General features: G+C 41.6%; 1 protein-coding gene across 4 annotated transcripts in view; it reads right to left on the bottom strand.

Annotated features, from left to right (window-relative positions):
- AP2A2 (adaptor related protein complex 2 subunit alpha 2) overlaps positions 1-24,829 on the bottom strand; it is a 96,024-nt gene that overhangs the window by 53,093 nt on the left and 18,102 nt on the right. Inside the window, exon 1 of one of the 4 annotated variants that reach the window (XM_038563536.1) lies at positions 997-1,140. The exons of the other annotated variants lie outside the window; for them this stretch is intronic. The gene's annotated coding sequence lies outside the window, so the exon portion shown is untranslated. Of the gene's footprint in view, positions 1-996; positions 1,141-24,829 lie in introns of those variants that run through there. 4 annotated transcript variants of the gene reach the window in all.

The following is a 24,829-nucleotide window of genomic DNA, read 5'->3' as shown; positions in this document are numbered from 1 at the left end:
TGCACCAGTTCACATTCCCACCAACAGAGACACAAAAGGTCTTGACAGAAACAGAAGATACAAGGAACATTATTTAAACCAAATAGAAATGAACAAGATAAAGGATTCAAGAAAAAGTAGCAACTATTGAAAATGGAGAAAAATACAACATATGGCCAGCAGGAGTCCCTGAGGAAGACCACCAACTAAGCAGCCAAACAGACTACAACATGTCACTTAGAAAGACTTTCCTGGGGCAGCCCCGGTGGCGCAGCGGTTTACCGCCTGCAGCCCGGGGTGTGATCCTGGAGTCCCAGGATCGAGTCCCATATCGGGCTTCCTGCAGGGAGCCTGCTTCTCCCTCTGCCTGTGTCTCTGCCTCTCTCTTCGCTCTCTCTGAATGAATAAATAAATAAATCTTTAAAAAAAAAAAAAAGATTTTCCTGAAATTACTACATCAGTACCTGGGAACACTGACCCCAAATAACACAAACCAACATATTTTCTAACAAAAGTATTGGACTTTAAAGAAAAAAAATCCTCTGAACATCTAAGAAGAGCAAGCAGCTTATATGAGAAGGGAAATCAGAAGATAGCCTCAGATTCTAGTGTCACTTCACAGCAGAAGAAAACGGTGTGACATCTGAGCTCTGTGCAGAAAGGAAATGTGAGACCCGGACGTTTCATCCAGCACAATCAGCCTAGTATGCCTGGCACAAACTCGATCAATGTGTGAGAATCCAGAGCACCATGAGCATGCCCTAGGCCGCTTGTGGTACTCCAGTGAATGAGCAGACGTCCCAAGCTTCTGGGGACATCAGATAGCACCAAAATGAGAGTGAAGAGGGAGGCCATGCAGGTATGGGTACACACGCAGAGAAAGCACAGCTGTTGCCAGGCGGGGCAGGAGAGCAGGCTGGGCCATCTGTCCCCGGTCACCACACTGACAGTGGCAGGCTCAGAGCCTGTCGTGGGTGCAACAGAGTAAAGGTGACAAGTGATCGGGAGGTAGCCTACCCAGTCACCCCCAGCATCCTTGAGATTCCTGGTGTGGAGGAGGTTCAAGAGAAAACCCTGGCTGTCCAAAATGAGCTGGAGTCCACGATGACCTCATGAGGCACCTTCCCTTCAAGATGTGTATGCGCATCTCCTAGAGCTGTCCTGTGAGGAGGCACAGAATAACATCTGGTAGCCCAGGTCGTGCTCTAGGAGCACTACTTCCCACTACTTGGCCAAACTGCTGGCTTCACAGCTGGGTGAGGCCCACAACAAGCCTGGACTTCACAGTTATTCCCGAGGAACCCACACCACCAGGACCCTGTCAGAAACACTCAGCACCAAGTGAGGAGCCTCCATGGGCCAAAGGGGGAACAGCATGAACTTCGGAAAGGATAAAAAGTGCAGTAGTCAGTTTAAAAACAAAAACAGTTGGGCAGCCCCAGTGGCCCAGCTGTTTAGCGCTGCCTTTAGCCCAGGGCGTGATCCTGGAGACCCGGGATTGAGTCCCACATCAGACTCCCTGCATGGAGCCTGCTGCCTGTGTCTCTACCTCTCTCTCTCTCTCTGCCTCTCATAAATAAATAAAATAAAATCTTAAAAAAAAAAAAAAGCACCTAACTTGTCACCTAGAGGGGCTAGGAAGGAACGAGTGACTATGGAAACTGGTAAATGAAGGGATAAAACCAAGCAGCTGCCCCACCTCGGCCACACGAAGTGCCCCTGGGAACCACAAAGGAAGGAAGGGTCTCTGGATAAATGCATCCCAACAGGTCCATGAGAAAGAAAGGGATCACCACTCTGCATCCTCCCAAAGGAAGTGGAACGGAGCAGGAGAGGTAGATGGCTGTGAGCATCACAAGGCGTCAGACGGACACAGCATGACCCTGCGGAGAACAGCACAGCGTCCCCTCGAGTCTAGCCAAGGTGTCAGTTGCATGTGACTGGCCTCCATCCCCAGCTGCCAGACAGCCAAGAACACGATGGGATGCAAGAGGACCTCCACCACTTAATGTCCCTTACATGTCCTGGGTCTTCCAGAGACTGTTGTCAGGAAAAGGAAGGAACACAGATTAAAAGATTGAAGAACAGGAAATGTTTAGAAATCGGCATCTTTGTGGAGAAAGGTGAGAAGGGCACGAAGGAACGCAGAGAGGGCAGTAGGTGTGAGGGGAGGTGAATGGGACAGGGCACGTGGAAGGGTCTCTGGGGCCATCATCCAGGGGGAAGTCACAAGGGTGTCACCTTATTATAACTCACTCATCTCCAAACATAGATTTTATGTGATGTCTCTCCATTTTATTTTACAACAAAAAGGAGAAAAGGAGACTCCCTGCTGAGGCAGGATTCCTGAACTTCAGGAATGTTCATGCTAAAGCTGGATGCTGCCCTGCCTCCGGCTGGGTCCTTGGGTCCATCTGACCACAGCTTCCTGTACACTAAACCCGAGCCTCTTCTGAGGGCGAAGGATGCCATCCAGACCTCTCATGTAGTCTGTGTACGATGTCCTGCTCACCATGCATCATGTCTCCTTTAAGGGGGGGGAGGGACCCAAAAAGACTCCCTGGAACCCCCAGTCAACCCCTTCTTCCCTTACCCCAAGCCCTCTGCAGCAGCTTCCCCTCCAACTAAGCAGTGAGGATGTCACCTCTTTAAGAAACCCCCTTGACCCTTCCCAACAGGGTTGGGCGGCCTCTCATGTCTGCAGCCTCAGTGACCTTAAGTCTCCCAGATACTTCCTGCCCCTGTCCCCACCTGACCCTCTCTCAACTAACAACAGCCTTGCATTGCCCCACCCCCACCACCCACCCCCAGGGCTGAGTGAGGACTAACACAAAGAAGGCTAGGCAGGAGGAATTGGGCTCCCTCTCTAGGGGAGGGGACAGTTAGCCCATGCAGGGACTCCCAGCCAGAGCGGAAATCACCAGAACACACCACAGTGGAAGGCCCCAAGCCAACCTGGACTCAGATTTAGGCCAGACTGCCCCAGTCACAAACTGGACTACAACCCCAGGGCCCCGATCTCACAGCAGATACCACCATGGAGGGCAAGGAGCACCAGCCCTCACAACATAAGCCCAGAGAGGGAGCCCTTAACCGGACACAGGCTGCTCTCAGATGAACAAGGCTATCTCTTGGCATTAAACCTGAAAACGCCAAAGGGGAATTCCACCTGCTGCACTGAGCTCTAACACGTCCATCCAAGGTAAGGTTTGAAAGGAAATCTAGCACAACTGCGGGTGACTGATAATCCATGTGCAGACTAATGCACTCAAACCAACATGTATGTCCTAAATTGACCAGAATGCCCTGGGAGGAGGCCTATTCCCTGGTGCACCATCAATTCACCATTCTCCAGTAGGTGAGGACACCACAGAACAACTTGTCCACCAGGGCCCCGTCAAGGGCTTTCCTGGCAAAGCCTAGTCATGCTCACTCACACTGTACATCTCTCCAGGCAGAGGGCCCCAACAACAACCAAGCCACCCCACGCTGCTGGGGGCAAATCTAGCAAAAAATCTTATCTTTTTAGATGAAGCAGTAGCTTTAGGGGATGAGGAGAGGTCTACTGTCCACCCTGACTTCAAAAACCAATTTTGAAAGGGAAAATTGTCAATGAGAGTAGCTGGACTAGAGTGTTAAGCCTCGCCAGGCTTGATCTTTGTTCCACAATGAAGAGATTCTGGTCTTTGCCACCCTGTGTTGTCCCTATCTAAAATGCAGCAGGCCAGTTAGCCACTGAAGATACTGAGCCTCTAACAGGCAATCCCCACAGTGGACTTAGGAGCTCTGGTAGCTAATAAGTAACCTCGACTAGCCCACACCCATTGCCCAAAAACCAGCCACAATTTGTGCCCAGTAAGTAGCAAAGAATGCACTCTGCACGGATAGGCTTTGATAAAAGCTCTTGGATTTTTAGAATTACCGCCCTTGGTCATTCTTCCGGAATAACATGCTGGTTAATGATTTCTTCTTGTTTGCAAGCTGAATTAATCAACTGACAGTACTGGTGTTCTGTGAACCTAAATTTGGAAGCAGAGTACAGGAGCCGATCACAATTTTAAGATACCAACCTACTAAAATCTGAAGATAGTAAGTATGGAAATTTACAATAAAATTTGGTCTAAGTAAAGAATTTTAGTTGGTGTATAAAATGATTTCACTGGGCAGCCCCGGTGGCTCAGCGGTTTAGCACCGCCCTCAGGCCGGGGCGAGATCCCGGAGACCCGGGATGGAGTTCTGCATTGGCCTCCCTGCATTGGGCCTGCTTCTCCCTCTGCCTGTGTGTGTCTCTGTGTGTGTGTGTCTCTATGAATAAATAAATAAAATCTTAAAATGATTTCACTAAGTAAACCTAAAGTCCAAAATTTACCAAACAGAAGCCTATTTTTTAAAGTTTTTTTTAGTAATCTGTACACCAAATGTGGGGCTCAAACTCATGACCCCAAGATCAAGAGTCAGTCAGGCATCCCCAAAAGCCCATTTCTGAAGTAAGACATTGTTGCTAAAATTAGCACTGAAGGTGTCCACACAATGGTCCACAAGCCTGCAATCAACCCTGGGCTGTAATGCTATTCCATGTCTCAATACCTATGTGACCTGGGACCATCAACTTAATGTCTTTGGGCCTCAGTTTCTCCTTCATTAAATGGGAATACTATCCAACAAAGGGCTGTGATGAGGATCACATAAGATAACAAGCAAGAAGTACACACAAAGCAGTGTGGCCACAGAAGGCTACAGGATCATCAGGGATATTCTCTACATTTTCTAATGCATAGAAAGGATGGGTCTCAGAACAGAAACTGTCAACAACAAATTATAAGAAAACACTCCAAAGATCATAAATTGTTATGCTATAAAAAATAAAGTCAGTTTTTTCACAACAGGTTTGCCGCCAGAACACAGGTGTTGTGAAAACCACTGCTAAACCTAAACCAAAATGGGAAAGGAAAAGATTCACATCAACATTGTCATCATTGGACATGTAGATTCAGGCATGTCTACCACTACTGGCCACCTGATCTACAAATGTGGTGGGATCAACAAAAGAACTATCGAAAAATTTGAGGAGACTGCTGAGATGGGAAAAGGCTCCTTCAAGTATGCCTGGGTCTTGGATAAACTGAAAGCTGAACGTGAATGTGGTATCATCATTGGTATCTCCCTGTGGAAATTCGAGACCAGCAAGTATTATGTGACCATCATTGATGCCCCAGGACACAGAGGCTTTATAAAAAACATGATTACAGGCACATCTCAGGCTGACTGTGCTGTCCTGATTGTTGGGGCTGGTGTTGGTGAATTTAAAGCAGGTATCTCCAAGAATGGGCAGACCCGTGAGCATGCCCTTCTGGCTTACACACTGTGTGTCAAACAACGAATTGTTGGTGTTAACAAAATGGATTCGACTTGGGCAGCCCTGGTGGCGCAGCGGTTTAGCGCCGCCTGCAGCTCAGGGTGTGATCCTGGAGACCCTGGATCGAGTCCCGCGTCAGGCTCTCTGCATGGAGCCTGCTTCTCCCTCTGCCTGTGTCTCTGCCTCTGTGTGTGTGTGTGTGTCTCTATGAATAAATAAAAAAAAAAAAAAAAAATGGATTCGACTGAACCACCCTACAGCCAGAAGAGATATGAGGAAATCATTAAGGAAGTCAGCACCTACATTAAGAAAACTGGCTACAACCCCGACACAATAGCATTTGTGCCAATTTCTGGTTGGAATGGTGACAACATGCCGGAGCCAACTGCTAACATGCCTTGCGAGGTTCATGGGATGGAAAGTCACCCATAAAGACGGAATGCCAGCGGAACCACACTGCTTGAAGCTCTGGATTGCATTCTGCCACCAACTCGTCCAACTGATAAGCCCTTACATCTGCCTCTCCAGGACATCTACAAAATTGGTGGTATTGGTACTGTCCCAGTGGATCGAGTAGAGACTGGAGACTGGTGCTCTTAAGCCTGGCATGATGGTCACCTTTGCTCCAGTCAATGTTACAACTGAAGTAAAGTCTGTTGAAATGCACCATGAAGCTTTGAGTGAGGCTCTTCCTGGGGACAATGTGGGCTTCAATGTCAAGAACATATCTGTCAAAGATGTTCGTCGTGGCAACGTGGCTGGTGACAGCAAAAATGACCCACCAATGGAAGCAGCTGGCTTCACAGCTCAGGTGATTATCCTGAACCATCCAGGCCAAATCAGTGCTGGATATGCACATGTGCTGGACTGTCACACAGCTCACGTTGCTTGCAAGTTTGCTGAGCTGAAGGAAAAGATAGATCATCGTTCTGGAAAAAAGCTGGAAGATGGTCCCAAGTTCTTGAAATCTGGGGATGCTGATATTGTTGATATGGTTCCTGGCAAACCTATGTGTGTTGTTGATATGGTTCGATTGTTGATATGGTTCCTGGCAAACCTATGTGTGTTGAGAGCTTCTCTGACTATCCTCCTCTGGGCCTTTTTGCAGTTCGTAACATGAGACAGATGGTTGCTGTGGGTGTCATCAAAGCAGTGGACAAGAAGGCAGCCACAGCTGGCAAAGTCACCAAGTCTGCCCAGAAAAGCTCAGAAGGCTAAATGAATATTATCCCCAATACCTGCCACCCCAGTCTCAATCAGCGGTGGAAGAACGGTCTCAGAACTGTTTGTGTCAATTGGCCATTTAAGTTTAATAGTAAAAGACTGGTTAATGATAACAATGCATCATAAAACCTTCAGAAGGAAAGGAGAATGTTTTGTGGACCATTTGGGGGTTTTTTGTGCATGTGTGGCAGTTTTAAGTTATTAGTTTTTAAAATCAGTACTTTTTAATGGAAATGTCTTGACCAAAAATCTGTCACAGAATTTTGATACCCATTAAAACAAGAGTTTAATGAGAAAAAAAATAAAAATAAAAATAAAAAAATAAAGTCACTCTTAACTCTGACAAATGTTAACTGGACTATCTTTTTTCTTATTGAAGTGTAGTTGACATATAAGATCATGTTAGTTTCAGGTATACAACATAGTGATTCAACATTTATATACATTCAGAAGTGACCACCACAGGGCGCCTGGGTGGCTCCATCAGGGAAGTGTCTGACTCTTGGTTTCAGCCCAGGTTATGACCTCATGGGTCAGGAGATCAAGCCCCACATCGGGTGCCACACTCAACAGGAAGTCTGCTTGAGATTCTCTCCCTCTGCCCCTCTCCCTACTCACATGCTCACTCTCTCACACTCTCTCTAAAAATAAATAAATAGGGGCACCTGGGTGACTCAATGGTGAAGCATCTGCTTTCAGCCCAGGTCAAGATCCCAGGGTCCTGGGATGGAGTCCTACATGAGGCTCTCTGCTCAGCCAAGAGCCTGTGCTCTCTCTTTTGCTATCTCTGTTGTTACAGAGATATTCTCTCTAATAAAATAAATAAAATATTTAAAAACATAATAAAATAAAAATAAATCTTTTTTTTTAAAGTGACCACCACTATAAATCTAGCTATCATCTATGTCATACAAAGTGGCTACATACTATTTAACTATGCATTACATCTCCATGTCTTATTTATAACTGTAAATCTGTACCTTTTTTGATCAAGCCCCAACCCTTTCCATGGTAACCACCATGTTCTTGGTGGTGATGTTTATTGTTTTTTGTGGGGTTTTTTTAAGATTGATTTATTTGGGGAACAGAGAGAGAGAAAAAGCATGCATGCAAGCAGGGGGAAGGACAGAGAGAAAAGGAAATCCCCAAGCAGACTCCACACTGAGAGCAGAGCCCAATGTGGGGCTCAATCTTACAACCCTGAGATCATGACCTGAGTGGAAACCAAGAGTCAGATGTTCAACCAACTGAATGACCCAGGCACCCCATCAGTGAGCTCTTGTATCTATGAGTCTGTTTCTGTTGTCTTGTTTGTTCATTTACTTGTTTTTTTAGATTCCATATATAAGTGAAATCATATGATATTTCTGAGTTATTTCACTTAGCATAATACCCTCGAGGTCCATCACCGTTGATGCAAAAAATATAATTAACATTCTTTTTTAGAGAGAAGGAGAGAGACTCTCAAGCAGACTCCCCACTGAGCACAGAGCCCAACTAGAGCTGAATCTCAGAAACTAAGAACATGACCTGAGCCTAAATCAAGAGTCAGACATTTAGCCAACTGAGCCACCCATGTGCCCCTCATTCTTTTTTATAGTTGAGTAATATTCCAGTGTGTGTGTACATGTGCACAACAAGTACATGTCAGCCACATCTTCTTTACCCATTCATCTATCAAGAGACCCTTAGGTTGTTTCCATATCTTAACTATGGTCAATAAAGCTGCAACAAACAGGGGTGCAGGGATCTTTTTGAGCTAGTGTTTTAGTTTTCTCCAGATAAATACTCAGAAGTGGAATTACAGAATCTTGTGGTACTTTTTTTTTTTTTTTTTAAGATTCATCTACTTAGGGCATCCCTGGGTGGCTCAGTGGTTTGGTGCCTGCCTTCGGCCCAAGGCATGATCCTGGGGACCCGGGATCAAGTCCCGCATCAGGCTCCCTGCGTGGGGCTCCCTGAGTGGGGCCTGCTTCTCCCTCTGCCCTTGTCTCTGCCTCTCTTTCTCTGTGTCTCTCATGAATAAATAAAATTAGATCTTTAAAAAAAACAAAAAGATTCATCTACTTATTTGAGAGAGAGAGCATGCACACAAGCGGGGAAGGGCATAAGCAGAGGGACAGAGTCTTTAGCACACTCTGCACTGAGCATGGAGCCCGACACAGGGCTCAATCTCAAGACCTGGAGATGACAACCCAAGCCAAAGCCAAGAGTCGGACACCTAATTGACTGCACTACCCAGGCAGCCCAGAATTTTAATTTTTTGAGAAACCATCACACTATTTCCATAGTGGTTACACCAACTTTCATTCCCACTAACCATGCACGGGGGTTTCCTTTTCTCCAGATTCTTGCCAACAGTTGTGATTTCTTGTCTTTTTGATATTACCCATTCTGATGGGTGTGAGGCGGTATCTTGTTTTGATTTGCATTTCCCTACTGATGAGTGAGGTTGAGCATCTTCTCATGTGTCTCTTGGCCATGGTACATCTTTTCTTAACAGCTTTATTGTGACATAATTCATACATCTTACAATTCACTCATTTAAAGTATATAATTCAATGGCTTTTAATATATTCAGAGAATTTGTACTAATCACAATCTAATTTTACAAAATTTTCATCTCTCCAAAAGGAAACCCCAAACCCCTTAGCAGTCACTCGCCAATACCTCCCTCCTCCAGTCCCTTGCAATTATTAGTCTACTATTTCTATAGATTTCCCTCCTCTAAACATTTCAGATAAATAAAATCTTTATATGATCTTTAGTGATTGGCTTCTTTTTGCTTAGTATATTTTCAAGGCAGCATGAATCAGTATTCCTTTTTTTTTTTTTTTTTGCAGAATAATATTGCATTACAGTTGATCCTTGAACAACATGAGTTTAAACTATGCAGGTCCACTTATAAATCAACCTTTTTTTTAAGACTTTATTTGAGAGTGAGAGAGTGTGTGTGCATGAGCAGGAGGGAGGGCAAACGGTAAGGGAGAAGCAGACTTCTCCATTGAGCAGGGAGCCCAATGTGGGACTCGATCCCAGAACCCTGAGCCAAAGGCAGACACTTAATCGACTGAGCCACCCAGGTGCCCAAAGTGAATTTTTTCAATAAATACAGTATGGTACTATAAATGTACTCTCCTTATGATTTTCTGAATAACACATTCTTTTCTCTAGCTTACTTTATTGTATATAGGGGTGCCAGGGTGGCTCAGTCAGCTAAGCGTCCAACTACTGATTTCAGCTCAGATCATGATCTCTGGGTGGTGAGATGGAGCCCTGTATCAGACTCCCTACTCAGCAGGAGGTCTGCTTGGGATTCTCTCTTTCCCTCTGCCCCTCCCCTCACTTGCATATAATACGTGCACTCTCTCTAAAATTAATAAATAAATTTTTAAAAATATATAGTATATGATATGTACAACACACAAAATATGAACTATGTTACCAGAAAGGCTTCCAGTCAATAGCAGGCTATTAATAAAGTTTTGGGGGGCAAAGTTACATGCAGATATTTCAATGTCCAGGGCTCAATACCCCTAACACCATGCTGCTCAAGGAACAAGATATATGGATATACCACTTTTCCTCTCTTGATGGATTTGTGGGATGTTTCTGGGCTACTATGAATAAATGTTGCTATGAACATGGATGTACAAGTTTCTATGTAAACATGTCTTCATTTCTTGAGTGGACTCCTAGGAGTATTGCTGGGTCATATGATAATTCTATGTTTCATATTTTGAAGAACTAACAAGATGTTCTCCCAATGGGCAACACCATTTTATATTACCACTAGAAAAGAATGAGGGTTGTAGTTTCTCCACAACTTTGCCAACACTTGCTACAGTCCACGCTTTTCTTTCCTAATGAGTGTGAAGTGACAGCTCACTGTGGTTTTGATTTGCATTTGCCTGATCACTGTTAATGTGCTACTGGACATTTTTGTATATCCTCTCTGGAAACATGTATATTCATATATTTTATCCATTTTTAATTGAATTGTTTTCAGCTCTTTATCCTGGACACAAGCCTTTTATCAAATATATGATTTTCAAATATTTTCTGGCATTCTTCAGTTGTCTTTTCTCTTTCTTTTTTTTTTTTTTTTGGTTAAACTTTTATTAAAGTAATCTCTATACCCTACATGGGCCTCAAACTCAACCTCAAGATCAAGAGTCTCACGCTCCACTAACTGAGACAGCCAGATATCCATGTCTTTTCATTTTCCTGATAGCATTTTACAGCATGAAAGTTTTTAATTCTGATGTATTCCAATTTCTTTATCACTTATACTTCTGTCAGTGTATCTGAGAAACCATCTCCCAGAGTCACAAAAATTTACTTCTATATCTTCTTGTAAGAGTTCTACAGCTTTAGCCCATGAGCAGGTTGGCCTGCCCTTCCTCTTGACTCATTCTCCATGTGACTCGCTTGGCCAGTGGAATGAAGTAGAAGCAACAGCAAGCCAGCTCCAAGCAGAAGACTCATGAAGCCTTCACATTTCTGCTTATGCTCTAGAGAAGAGGTTCTCAACAGGAGGAAGTTTTGGCAGTACCCTGAAACATTACTAGTTGTCACAACTTGGGAGATTCTACCCAACCTAGTGAGGAGAGGTAAGAAATCCTGCTGAAAATCCTATAATGGACATGACAACTTTCCACAAGAAAAAATTAGTCTAAAATATCAAACAGGGATCCCTGGGTGGCTCTGCGGTTTGGTGCCTGCCTTTGGCCCAGGGCACGATCCTGGAGTCCCGGGATCGAGTCCCATGTCGGGCTCCCGGCATGGAGCCTGCTTCTGCCTCTGCCTGTGTCTCTGCCTTTCTTTCTCTCTCTCTCTCTCTCTATCATAAATAAATAAATAAATAAATAAATAAATAAATAAATAAATAAATAAATAATCTTTTTAAAAAGATTTATTAAATAAATAAATAAATGAAATATCAAACAGTTGAAGCTGAGAAACTGTGTTCTTTAAACACTGAAAGAAGGACATGCCTAAACTGGCCCTCGGGTCTTATGGGGAGAATAAGAGACACATGGAATAAAACTAATTTGCAGAAATATGAGCAAGCCCATCAAGATTAACTAACAGCCTTGTGACTTATGAGATTTAATAATAATTTATTTTATAGTAAAAAAAAAGTTCTACAGCTTTAGATTTTGCATTAAGGTTTATGATCCATTTTGAGTTAATTTATGTGTATGGTGTGAGATTCTTTTACATATGGATGTTCAGTTCTCCTAACACCTGTTAAAAGACTTTTCTTTCCCCCAGTGAACTGTCTTGGCACTCTTGTCAAAAATCAACTGACCAAAAATGTAAAGGCTTATTTCTGACTCTCAATATTATTCCATTCATCTATATATCTATCCTTATTCCATTAACAACACCGTCTTGATTACTTTGTATTAAGATTTAGAATAGGAAAGTGAATCCACAAACTTTACTCATCTTTTCTGAAACTGATCGACTATTGAGTCCCTTGAATTTCCTTTTTTTTAAGATTCTATTTATATATTCATAGGAGACAGAGAGAGAAACAGAGACACAGACAGTGGGAGAAGCAGGCTCCTCACAGGGATCCCAATGTGGGACTCGATCCCTAGACCCAGGATCACACCTTGAGTCAAAGGCAGACTCAACTGCTGAGCCACCCAGGTGTCCAGAGTCCCTTGAATTTCTATGTGAATTTCAAAATCACCTTATTCAGGGATTCCTGGGTGGCTCAGTGGTTAGGTGCCTGCCTCCGGCCTGGGGCGTGATTCTGGAGCCCCAGAATCGAGTCCCGTGTTGGGCTCTCTGCATGGAGCCTGCTTCTGCCCCACCCCCCTCTCTCTCTGTGTCTCTCATGAGTGAATAAATAAAATCTTAAAAAAAAAAATCACATTATTCTCAGGAAAAAAAAAAAAAAAAAAACCTTGGGGGATTATTGGTATCTTAACAATATTGTCTTCCAATCCATCAACATGGGATGTCCCTACTTAGGACTCTTTTACTCCCTTTCAATAATTGTTTGTAGTTAAGTGTACAAGCCTTACTCCTTTTGTTAGAACTTATTCCTATGGGAAAAAAAAAAAAAAAAAAGAACTTATTCCTATGTATTTTACTGAGACTCAGACTCACAACCTCGAAATCAAGAGTCATGCTCTACCGACTGAGCCAGCCAGGTGCCCCTGTATTTTATTCTTTTTTTTTTAAGATTTTATTTATTTATTCATGAGAGATACAGAGACTGAGAGAGGCGGAGACACAGGCAGAGGGAGAAGCAGGCTCTATGCAGGAAGCCCGATGTGGGACTCGATGCTGGGGTTCCAGGATCATGCCCTGGGCCGAAGGCAGGCACCAAACCACCGAGCCACCCAGGGATCCCCTGTATTTTATTCTTTTTTGATACTATTATAAATAGAATTGTTTCCTTGTCAGTGTAAAAAAATACAATTGATTTTTCTATATTGATTTTATATACTGCAACCTTGCTCAACCCATTTATAATTCTAACAGTTTTCTAGTGGATTCCTTAGTATCTTCTATACACAGAATGATGTGACCTATATACATAGGGATCATTCTATTTCTTTCCAACCTGCATGCCTTTTATTCCTTTTTTTTTTTTTTTAATCACTGTCCAGGCTACAATCTCCAGTATTAAACAAGAGCAGTGACAGCAAACATCCTTGTCATAGTACTGATCTTAGAGGGAAACATTCATTCTTTCAGCACTAAATAGGATCTTAGCTGTGGAGTTTAATAGATATCTTTTTATCAAGTAAAGAAGTTCCCTCATATTTCTAGTTTGTTGAGTACTTTTATCATAAAAGCATATTTGGGTTTTGTTAAATGTTTTTTCTGCATCTACCAATACAACCAGGTGTTTTTAGTTCTTTGTTGTATTAACATGGCTATTTTCAGATGTTAAACCAACCCTGAATTCACGGGATAAATTTTACAATGACCTAATTAGAATCTTTCTTATATGTTGCTGGATTCAGTTGGCCAGTATTTGATTAAAGACTTTACTTAGGGGCAGCCCCTGTGGCTCAGCGGTTTAGCGCTGCCTTCAGCCCAGGGCATGATCCTGGAGTCCCAGGATCGAGTCCTATGTCAGGCTCCCTGCATGGAGCCTGCTTCTCTGCCTTTCTCTCTCTGTATCTCTCATGAATAAATAAATAAAATCTTTCATAAAAAAAATTTTAAAAATTAAGACTTTAGCTTCTGGGGTAACTTGATGGCTCAATCGGAAGACCATGTGACTCTTGATCTCACTGTTGTTAGAGCCCCATATTGAATATAGAGATTACTAAAAATAAATAAACAAACTTAAAAAAAGATTTTAGCCTCTATATTCACAATGGATGTTATACTGTAGCTTTCTTTCCTATGACATGTTTGTCTGGTTTTGTTATCAGGGTAATAATGACCTCAGAATGAGTTGGATAGTATTACTTCCTCTTCCATTTCATTTTTTTTTTTAAGATTTTATTTATTCGAGAGATAGCGAGAGAGAGAGAGCACAAGCAGGGGGAGGGTAGAGGGACAAGGAGAAGCAGACTTCCTGCTGAGCAGGGAGCCCAACATGAGTCTCGATCCCAGGACCTGGGATCATGACTCGCACCAAAGGCAGATAGATGCCCAACTGACTAAGCCACCCAGGCACCACTTCTATTTCTTTTCAAAGAGTTTGTAAAGGATTAGAGCTGATTATTTAAGTTTTTGATAGAATTCAACAATAAAGCCATCTGGTCCAAGATTTTTTCTTGTGGTAAATGTTTAAATTATTAATATACTCTCTTCACCCATTACAAACGTATGCGGATTTTGTGTTTCTTCTTGAGTCAATTTCAGTTATTTTTGTCTTCCTCCAGATTTCTCCATCTTATTTATTTTTGATACACAATTATTCATAGCATTCAATATTAATACTTTTTATTTCTGTAAAGTCAGTTCTTTCATTCTTGATTTTAGTAATTTTGAGCCTTTTTTTTTTTTCTTGGTCCATCTAGCTAAAGATTTGTCAGTTTTGTTTATCTTTTCAAAGAACCAATCTTTGATCTAATCTTTGTTCTTTTCTTCTTTCTGCTTGTTTTGGGTTTTGTTTGCTCTTTTTCTTCTGGATTCTTAAAGTGAAATATTCAGTTAATGATTTGTGATCTTCTTTCTAAAACAGGTATTTACAGCTGTAAATTTCCCCCAAGTACTGCTTTCACTGCATCCCTTACATTTTGGTATATTGGGTTATTTTCATTTATCTCAAATCTTTTCTTTTAAAGATTTTATTTATTTATTCATGAGAGACACACACAGAGAGCGAGAGAGACAGGAAGAGACTGGCAGAGGGAGAAGCAGGCTCGATCCCAGATCCTGGGATCACACCCTAAGCCAAAGGTAGACACTCAACCACTGACCCACCCAGGCATCCCTCAAAGTACTTTTTAATCTCCCTTTGTTGAGGGAGATCATCAAGAAGATGTAATCCCTATTTAACCCATGAACCAGACCCAGGCACCTGGCAACTCCTCACCCCATCTAGTCCTTGGAATATGGGTTCCGCTTGCCTTCTCCTCTCCCAAAAACTGCCCAAATACAGAGCCTTGAGACAGTGAGCAATGTGGTACTGAGACCACATATATACATATATACCATGTAGATGGTATATATGACTGAATCCACATATATACATATATACCATGTAGATGGTATATATGACTGAATCCACTTAAAGCCTCTAAATAAACTTTTTAAGATTTGGTGAGCGGATACAAAGATCTATTAGTCTTGCAGCCACTCAAGCCAAACTTCATATGTAAGTTGTTTTGCTATTAAACCTGCCACCTACCAAGCTGACGTGGCCTGCCTCTTCAGTCAGCCTCTTTGTGCCCTCCAAATACGGGGCCCAGTTTCAGACTATACCCAGGAAGCTCCCAAGCAGCTTACAAACCAGCACCCTGTATTTTCTTCTTTGACCCAGTAGTTATTTAGGAGGGTATCTAATTTTCACATATTTGTCAATTTTCCAAATTTCCTTCTGTTACTGATTTCTTTTTTTTTTTTTAAGATTTTATTTATTTATTCATGAGAGACATAGAGCGAGGCAGAGACACAGGCAGAGACACAGGCAGAGGGAGAAGCAGACTCTGCAGGGAGCCCGATGTGGGACTTGATCCCGGGTCTCCAGGATCATGCCCAGGGCCGAAGGCAGCGCTAAACCGCTGAGCCACCTGGGCTGCCCTGTTACTGATTTCTTATTTCATCCCATTGTGGCTGAAGAACATACTCTGTATTATTTCAATCCTTTTAAATTTACTTAGGCTTTTCTTTATAACTAACATATACTCTATTCTGAAGAATGCTCCATGTGCAATAGAGAAGAATGTGTGTATTCTCTTATTGGATGGAAACAATCTATAAATGTATGTTAAGTCTGGCTGATTTATAGTGTTGAATCTCCTATCCATTACAGATCATATCTAATTGTTTATCCTTTTTTAAAAAGATTTTATTTATTTGACATAGAGAGTAAGAACACAAGTATGGGGACAGCAGAGGGAAAGAGAGAAGCAGGCTCCCCAAAGAGCAGGGAGCCCGATGTGGGCTCAATCCCAGGACCCTGGGATCATGACCTGAGTGAGCTGCAGGCAGATGCACAACCCACTGAGCCACTGAGGCACCCCTCTAATTGTATATCTATTACTGAAAGTAGTGTACTGAAGTCTCTAGCTATTATAATTGTCTATTTCTCCCCTTCAGTTCATCATGTATTTTTCTCTATGTATTTTAAGGCTCTATTATTAGATGTAGCTATGTTTATAGTTGATGTATCTTGAGAGATTCACCCTTTATCATTATAAAATTTAGGTCACTAAATTTTTGTCTTAATGTCTATTTTGTCTGCTATTAGCAGAACCCCTTCAGCTCTCTTCTGGTTACCACTGACAAGGCACATCACTTTTCTTCCATTCATTTGTTATCTTTTAATCTATAGTGTCTTTTCAAGAAAGGGTATACTTGGATTTTTTTAAAATCCATTCTCCCAATTTCTGCTTTATTTTTTTAAGTATGCTCAACGCAGGCCTTAAAATCACAACCCTGAGAACAAGACCTGAGCTAAGATCAGGGGTCAGACACTCAACTGACTGAGCCACTCAGGTGGTGCAGATGCTCCCAATCTCTGCCATTTAATTTAAGTATTTAATCTGCTTACAACATCTAAACTAATTATCAAAAAGGCAGGATTCATATCTGCCATTTTGCTATATTTTCTATATATCTTGTACCTCCGTTCCCATATTCTTCTATTACTGTCTTCTTTGTGTTAAACAGGTATTTCTTAGTGCACCACTTTAATTCCCTTGTTTCTTTTGCTGTATTTTTAAAGCTACTTTCTTAGTAGTTGCCTGGAGATTATAATTAACACCTTAACTTAAAACAATCCAGGTATGGGTTAATACTAACTTAATTGGAATAGTATAGAGAAATTTTGCTCCAATATATATGCTCTGTTCTCCCCTCCCCCCTTTATACTATTATTGTCATACAAATTACATCTTTATACATTATAAACTCATCAGTAGTTTTATTTAAACTGTATTTAAAATAACTGAAATTGTTACATGCAGTTGTTTTTTAAACCAAATAAAAGACAAAAAGTTATTCTAAAGTACTATAACATTATACATGCCTATACAGTTGTCTTTACCATTGCTCTTTATTTCTACATGTATTCTACTCTTTAGTGCCTCTCATTTCAGCCTGAAGCACTCACTTTAGTATTTACTGTATGGCAGTCTGTGAACATCAAATTCCCTCTCTCTTGTTTATTTAATAATATCTTAATTTCTCCATTTTTGAAGGATGCTTTTGCTGAATACACAATTCTTGGCTGACAATCTTTTTCTTTCAGCATTTTGTAGATGTCAGCCCACTGCCTTCTGAGCTCCATTGTCTTAGAAGAGAAGTGAGCTGTTAATCTTGAGGATCTCTCAAAAACCGGTAAGTCACTTTCCTCACTGCTTTCAAGAGTATCCCTATGTCTTTATCTTTCAACAGTTTCACTATGATGCATCTAGGTATTGATGTCCTTATTAGAGGTCATCTTGGATATACAGATTAATGTTTGTCACTAAATTCTGGGAGTTTATGTCTTCAAATAATCTTTGTGCACCTTTCTCCTACTCCTCTCCTTATGGGATTCCAATTATGGAGATATCAGTATGCTAGATGATGTCCCACAGATCTCTGAGGCTCTCTTTATTTTTCCTTATTCTATTTTTCTTCCTGTTCCTTAGATTGGATCTATACTTACCTTGATATTGATCTTAATTATCTTAACAAACCTATTCTCAAATTCACTTTCTCCTGTCAGCTCAAATCTGTTAAGCACCCCAACCCCCAGTAACTTTTTGAATTTAGTTACTGTATTTTTAACCCCAGAGTTTCTACCTGGCTTTTTTTTTTTTTTTCCTAATAATTTCTACCTCCTCTTTGATATGCTCTATTTGGTGAGAAATCATTTTCATGTTTTCCTTTAATTCTTTAGACACAATTTAAGTTCTTGGAACAGATTTATAATAGATTTACTACTTGTCTAGTAAGTTCATCATCTAGATTCTTTCAAGGACAGTTTGTATTGCATACTTTTTTTCCTGTGTATAGACTATATTTTCCTTTTTCTTTGCACGTATCATAATTTACTGAAAACTGGGCGTTTTAGGTAATATAATGTGGCAACCCTGCTGTTTGCTATATTTTGTTGTTGCTTCATTTGTCTGATTAGTGAATTTCATATAATACTTCTGTAAAATCTATAATTCCCCAGAGTTTATAGCTACTGAAGTCTTTGCTCAGTTAACTTAGGGTGAGTTCAGGATGCCTGGGTGGCTCAGCAGTTGAGCGTCTGCCTTTGGCTAAGGGTGTGATCCCAGGTTCTGGAGATAGAGTCCCACATCAGGCTCCCTGCGAGGGGCCTGCTTCTCCCCCTGCCTGTGTCTCTGCCTGTCTCCATGTGTCTCTCATGAATACATAAATAAAATCTTTACAAAAAAGAAATAACTTAGTGATAAGTTCATGACTGCTCAGGGATTTCCTTAAGTGCCTTGATGAATAAGTGTCCCAGACATTGCCAAGGAACTATGTGTGTTGAAGCACACTTCCAACACTCAAGCAGGCAACTCAAGTAACTCTGCCTTGCCTTCACTTCCTATTTGCACAGGGACTCAAGATTAGCCAGAGGTGAGAAACTGGGGCCCTTTCAAGTCTTTCCTAGGCATACATACAATACTGGACTTGTACAGCCTTCCAGATCCACAGAAATCTGTCAGAGCTTTTCAAAGCCCCCTGATAGCATGTCATTCTTCACATCTTCCTTTTAAGATTTTGGGTGGGAATGTGAACTGGTGCAGCCACTCTGGAAAATTGTGTGGAGGTTCCTCAAAGAGTTAAAAATAGCCTTGCCCTACGACCCAGCAATTGCACTGTTGGGGATTTATCCCAAAGATACAGATGCAGTGAAACGCAGGGACACCTGCACCCCGATGTTTATAGCAGCAATGGCCACGATAGCCAAACTGTGGAAGGAGCCTCGGTGTCCAACGAAAGATGAATGGATAAAGAAGATGTGGTTTATGTATACAATGGAATATTACTCAGCTATTAGAAATGACAAATACCCTCCATTTGCTTCAACGTGGATGGAACTGGAGGGTATTATGCTGAGTGAAGTAAGTCAGTCGGAGAAGGACAAACATTATATGTTCTTATTCATTTGGGGAATATAAATAATAGTGAAAGGGAATATAAGGGAAGGGAGAAGAAATGTGTGGGAAATATCAGAAAGGGAGACAGAACGTAAAGACTGCTAACTCTGGGAAACGAACTAGGGGTGGTAGAAGGGGAGGAGGGCGGGGGGTGGGAGTGAATGGGTGACGGGCACTGGGGGTTATTCTGTATGTTAGTAAATTGAACACCAATAAAAAATAATTTAAATAAATAAATAAATAAATAAATAAATAATAAATAAATAAATAAGATTTTGGCTAGACTCCTGTTTGCCCCGTTTGTAATATTAAACAAATGTCACTATTTTCCACAAATACACTAGGACAGAACTTTTCCCACTGAACAAGGTCAAGTAAAGGTAAGTTCTGCAAATGGGGCTTTTCCAGAAAGCTATAAGACTGGACAAACAGTAATGGTTCTCTGAGAATGGGACTTTTTGAGGGGCTCCAAACCTATCTGTCCTTTCCAGTGGCTGCAAGCCTACTCATTTTCATAGCTACATGGTTGTGAAGCTGATTATCATAGGAGAGGAGAATGAGAGCAGGGCAAGTCAGAGGTTCAACGATTTTGTTAAATAAATCCTCCTGAGATTGTTTTAGCCTTTAGTTAATTTCCAGAGTTCTGACAAAGTTGACGTTGACCATTTTTACCACTGTTTTCACTGCTTTTATGGAGGGCTGGATTTATGAAGGTTTTCATTCCACCATTCTAACTAAATGGCAATTGTTATAGATTCAAAGCCACTACAAATAAAGAGTACTTTACCATTCATGCCCTGTCAATTCTGATTTCTATATTTCCAAAATTCACCCCACCTTTCCATTCCTATCTTCATTCAGACCCTCAACATCTCCTACACCAAAGCAATGAAGCTTTTCGTAACTGGCTTTCTTGCCTTAACGCTTAGTCTAAAAACCCATCCTCTGTATTCAAAATTACTATTCTACTAATAAAAAATAAGTTGCATAGTGTCACTCTCCTGCTTAAAATACATCAGTGGTCCACATCTTACAGAGGAGGTTCCCCATGATCTAGTTTTAGCCTCTCCTACCTCTGCCATATTCCCACCACCCACTAGATACTACTCACACTAGAAACCACTCATAACTCCTTAAGTGTGTCTTGCTGCCACTCATGCCTCTCTTCAGCATGATGCATGGTATTCCCCACTTTCCTGGATCATCCCCCCACACTGTGAGCTTAGCAAGACCTGACCCAAGCATTATCTCTGTATTACCATGCCTGACCAGTCTCTCTCTCCCCTAAGCTGATTATCACTCATTTTCATTATTCATCTCACACCACTTAACACTATGCATTACAAGGGCTTGAGGAACTCTGAGGACGGAGACCACGTCTCATTATTCCCAGTGTTTAGTATGCAAAAAAAAAAAAAAAAAAAAAAGCCACAGTCTTTATAATGCTATACACGAGGCCCTACACACCACTTGTCTCCCCACCTTCCTTACCACTGTGACCTAACCTCCTAATCCCTTCCTTTTGGCTTGCTCTATTGAAGCCATATAGGCCTCCTGTTTCTACCACACACTGATTATCCTCCTCCCATGAAGCCTTTGTACTTGTTGTTCCCTCTGTCCAAAACATTCTCCCCCCTAATTTCTATATGACCCAGTGCCTTCAAGTCTTGCACACCTGTTACCCTCATAACAAGACCAATCCTGGTCACCCTATTTGGAGTTGAAAACCCATATTCCCCATCACCTTCTCTCCTTAATTTTTCTCTTTATACTTACTGTCTTCCAACATAGATATAATTTTCTTTTCGTTTTCCATCTCCATTTACCAGAATGTAAGTAAGCTCCATGTGAGCAGGCAGTGTTGTTTTATTCACTGGCATAGCCTAAGTACCTGGCATTTAGTATGTACCCAGTAAATGTTTGTTGAGAAAAGAATGTCCAGTACATCATATATGTTAATGACAGCATACACCTGAGCACTCTTAATGTGCTAAAGTGTTCCAAGAGCTTTTAAGCAATTGAGCTAGAAACAAGTAACATTGGTAGCACCTTGGTGGTACAGTCAGTTAAGTGTCTGACTCTTGGTTTTGGCTCAGGTCATAATCTCAGGATCGCAATATCAAACCCAGTATTGGGCTCTGCGCTCAATGGGGAGTCTGCTTGAGATTGTCTCCCTCTGCTCCTCTGGCTCATGCTCTGCCTCTCTCGCTCTAAAATAAATAAATGAATGAATGAATGAATGAATGAATGAATGAATTTTTAAAAAGAAACAACTGACATTATTAAGGACTAAGACTGCCATCAATGGGGGCACCTGGTTGGCTCAGTGGTTAAATGTCTGTCTACCTTTGGCTCAGGTTGTGATCCCCAGGCCCTGAGATCAAGTCCCGCAGCAGGCTCCCTAAAGGAAGCCTACGTCTCTTTCTCTGTGAGTCTCATGAATAAATAAGTGAAATATTAAAAAAAAAAAAAAGACTGCACCAATGCAGGTGATGTTTTTGTCTTCAAGAGAAATCTCTCCTTCCACATCCTCCCTCTCCCTCACCTCCATCCTATCACCAAGTCTTGTCCATTTTTCCTCTAAAAGCATGTTCTGTTCTTACTCTCTCTATTGCCAACATCTCATCTGGACTCTTCCAACTTTTACCTTCTTTTCTTGGCCTCCTCCAACCTATTTTCCACACAGAAGCCAGGGTAATCTTTTAAATATAATTAGCCCAATCATTTACATGATTTTGTTCAGCAGCTTCCTACATAATATCTAAGAAAAACTCAAACTCAGTGCTAGGGCCTTCAAAGCCTGGTATGTTCTGGCCTCCACCCAACAGTATGCTTTCATTTCTGCTACTCTGCCTCTCACTCACTGCGCTCTAGCTGCATGGGTCTTTCAGGTCCTGAAGCAGCCCTTTTCTCCTCAGGAGGCTGGCCCAGGGAAATTTTACGACCCAGCTTTCATGTTTCTTCTTCAAAAAGACCTTCTTGGAACACTTTACCTAAGTAGTCTCTCTTTTAGGCTCCACCATGAGGAAGTATACTCTAAAAATTATTTGTTTTTAAAGTTTGAGTTAAAAAAAAAAAGTTTGAGTTCAGAGTTTAAAGTAACTCTTTGGAAAACTTAGGTATCCAAACTCCTGTGGATTGAGTCATCATTACCAATAAGATAACTACTGACTTCACCACAAAGACAAATTTCCATTTACTATATTCCATTACCAGCAAGAAACTGCCTCATCAACACAGATCATGTCTATGGAACAAAATCCTATTAGATGCCTATCTTCTCTTGCTTTGATTTCCAGGTTTCAGAGCACCACAAACTAAACCTATATATACTGTATTGTTCTGTTTAATGAAGAACAAGATCCTCCCTGCTTGCTTGCTTCAGATAAGAACTAGAAAAAAATGCCACAGAATCACATGGTCTCTTTAAGTTCCACATAGAAACACATGCCACAAGTGCCTGGGTGGCTCAGTGGGTTAAGTGTCTGCCTTTGGGTCAGGTCATGATCCCAGGGTCTTAGGATTGAGCCCCGCATCAGGGTCCCTGGTCAGCGGGGAGCCTGCTTCTTCTCCCTCTGCTGTTCCCCCTTCTTGTGCTCTCTCACTCTTGTTCTCTCTCAAATAAATAAAATCTAAAAAAAGAAAAAAAAATACATGCCAAACAAGATTTATAGTAGAACAACCTTCCAAAATTAGATTTAATAATAAAAGTTATTACTACTTCATTTGAGAATTAGAGAGTAAAAATGCTAAAGTAAAATTATTATTTCCCAAGGCATGGCTAATCCAAAGTATTAAAAAAAAAAAAAAAACCATAAAGGTTTTGAAGGTTCATGTGTGTATAATATATAAAATTAGGAGGCACTTGGGTGGCTCAGTAAGTTAAGCATCCATTTTCATTTTTTTTCTTAAGATTTTATTTATTTATTCATGAGAGACACAGAGAGAGAGAGAGAGGCAGAGACACAGGCAGAGGAAGAAGCAGGCTCCACACAGGGAACCTGATGTGGGACTCGATCCTGGGACTTCCAGGATCGTGCCCTGGGCTGAAGGCAGGTGCCAAATCGCTGAGCCACCCAGGGATCCCCAAGCGTCCAACTCTTGATCTCAGCTCAGGTCTCAATCTCAGAGTCATGAGTTTAAGCCCCGGGTTGAGCTCCACACTGGGCATGAATACTACTTGAAGAATATATATATTTATATACTGTATGTTTGTGTGTGTGTGTGTGTGTGTGTGTGTATAAAATTGATCCAAAACTTACTTAAAAGAAAAAGACTGTATGATAGGAGCCACACTTTGGGATGCTGGAAAGAGATGATCAAGTAGTAACTACTCAGGCTAACAGAGCTGAAGAGATAAAGCTCTGTTATAACAGAGATAAAGCTGTAACCCAGCTGCCTGAAGGAGGGAAAACTAGTAAAAAGCAAACCTTCCCAAAGAACCTGAAAAGGCTTAGGAATTGAAAATGTCAGGTGCCTCAGGAGGTAGACATGAGGAGAAGGGGTAAGTCTATACAAGAAGCAGCAGGCTCCCTCCAGTAGACCCTGCAGTCAAGCAATCTACTCCGACAATCCCAGCAGAAGACTAGAAGTTTCCCCTCTGGAAAAGCAGGAACACAGAAGCTCTAGCCCTGGTGACACCACGGAATGCTGGGATAAGGTGACACACTAAGAAAAGCACAACTGAGTGATAGACTCGCTGATGGTGAGACATCCTCTCCCAGAATAATGGCAGCTGGATTTATAATACCCACCTACCTCACCAAGCAGGAGATGAGACTGAAGGGTCAGTCCTGGAAAGACTGAAGAGAAAACTGACACATAGGTTCCCCCAATGACAGAAACCCCCTCATCCATCACCATGCAGAGAGGCTTCCCACTAAAGCCCTGACCATGCTGACCAGGTACAAGTGAGTGGAGAGACTCCAACCACCAGGCATCCAGGAAGGTCTCAGAGCATGAGCCAGAAACCAAAACAAACCTACAAAAAGGAAATCAGAGCAAAGAAGCTATACAGAGGAAGAAACTCCAAAGCAATCCATATTCTTATGTAAAGAAAATACAGCTCTAAGAACAAGATACACCAAAAAATGAGCACGTGGACAATAAGAAAGGCTTCAAGTTATAAAGTTACCAGCAGAAAGCTTTAAAAAGTTTGAAAGAAGAGCTAGAGGACAAAGCTGAAAATCTCAGAAAATAAAAAACCACAAAGGTAAGGAAATGGAAGATGAGAGATAAAAAGTAAGAAAATATAAGCCAAGAGGTCCAAATCTCATCTATTAGAGGACCACTCAAAAAAGGAGAAAGTGAAAGGAAATTATCAGAGAAATAAAACAAGAACACTTCCCCAAACCAAAAGGACATTTCAGTTTCCAGACTGAAAAAGGCCACCAAATGCCACACCCGGGCACAGCATCTTAAAATTGCAGACCACTAGAAACTAAGAATACAGCCATGCCTTCAAAATTGAGAAAAAGTTAGTTTCAGCTAGAATTCTATCAGAGCCAAATTCTCAAGT

The sequence above is a fragment of the Canis lupus genome, chromosome 18 (assembly GCF_011100685.1).
Source record: "Canis lupus familiaris isolate Mischka breed German Shepherd chromosome 18, alternate assembly UU_Cfam_GSD_1.0, whole genome shotgun sequence".
Classification (NCBI taxonomy): domain Eukaryota; kingdom Metazoa; phylum Chordata; class Mammalia; order Carnivora; family Canidae; genus Canis; species Canis lupus.
Note: the sequence above shows the minus strand (reverse complement) of the source record. Positions and strands in the feature narration are given on the sequence as shown.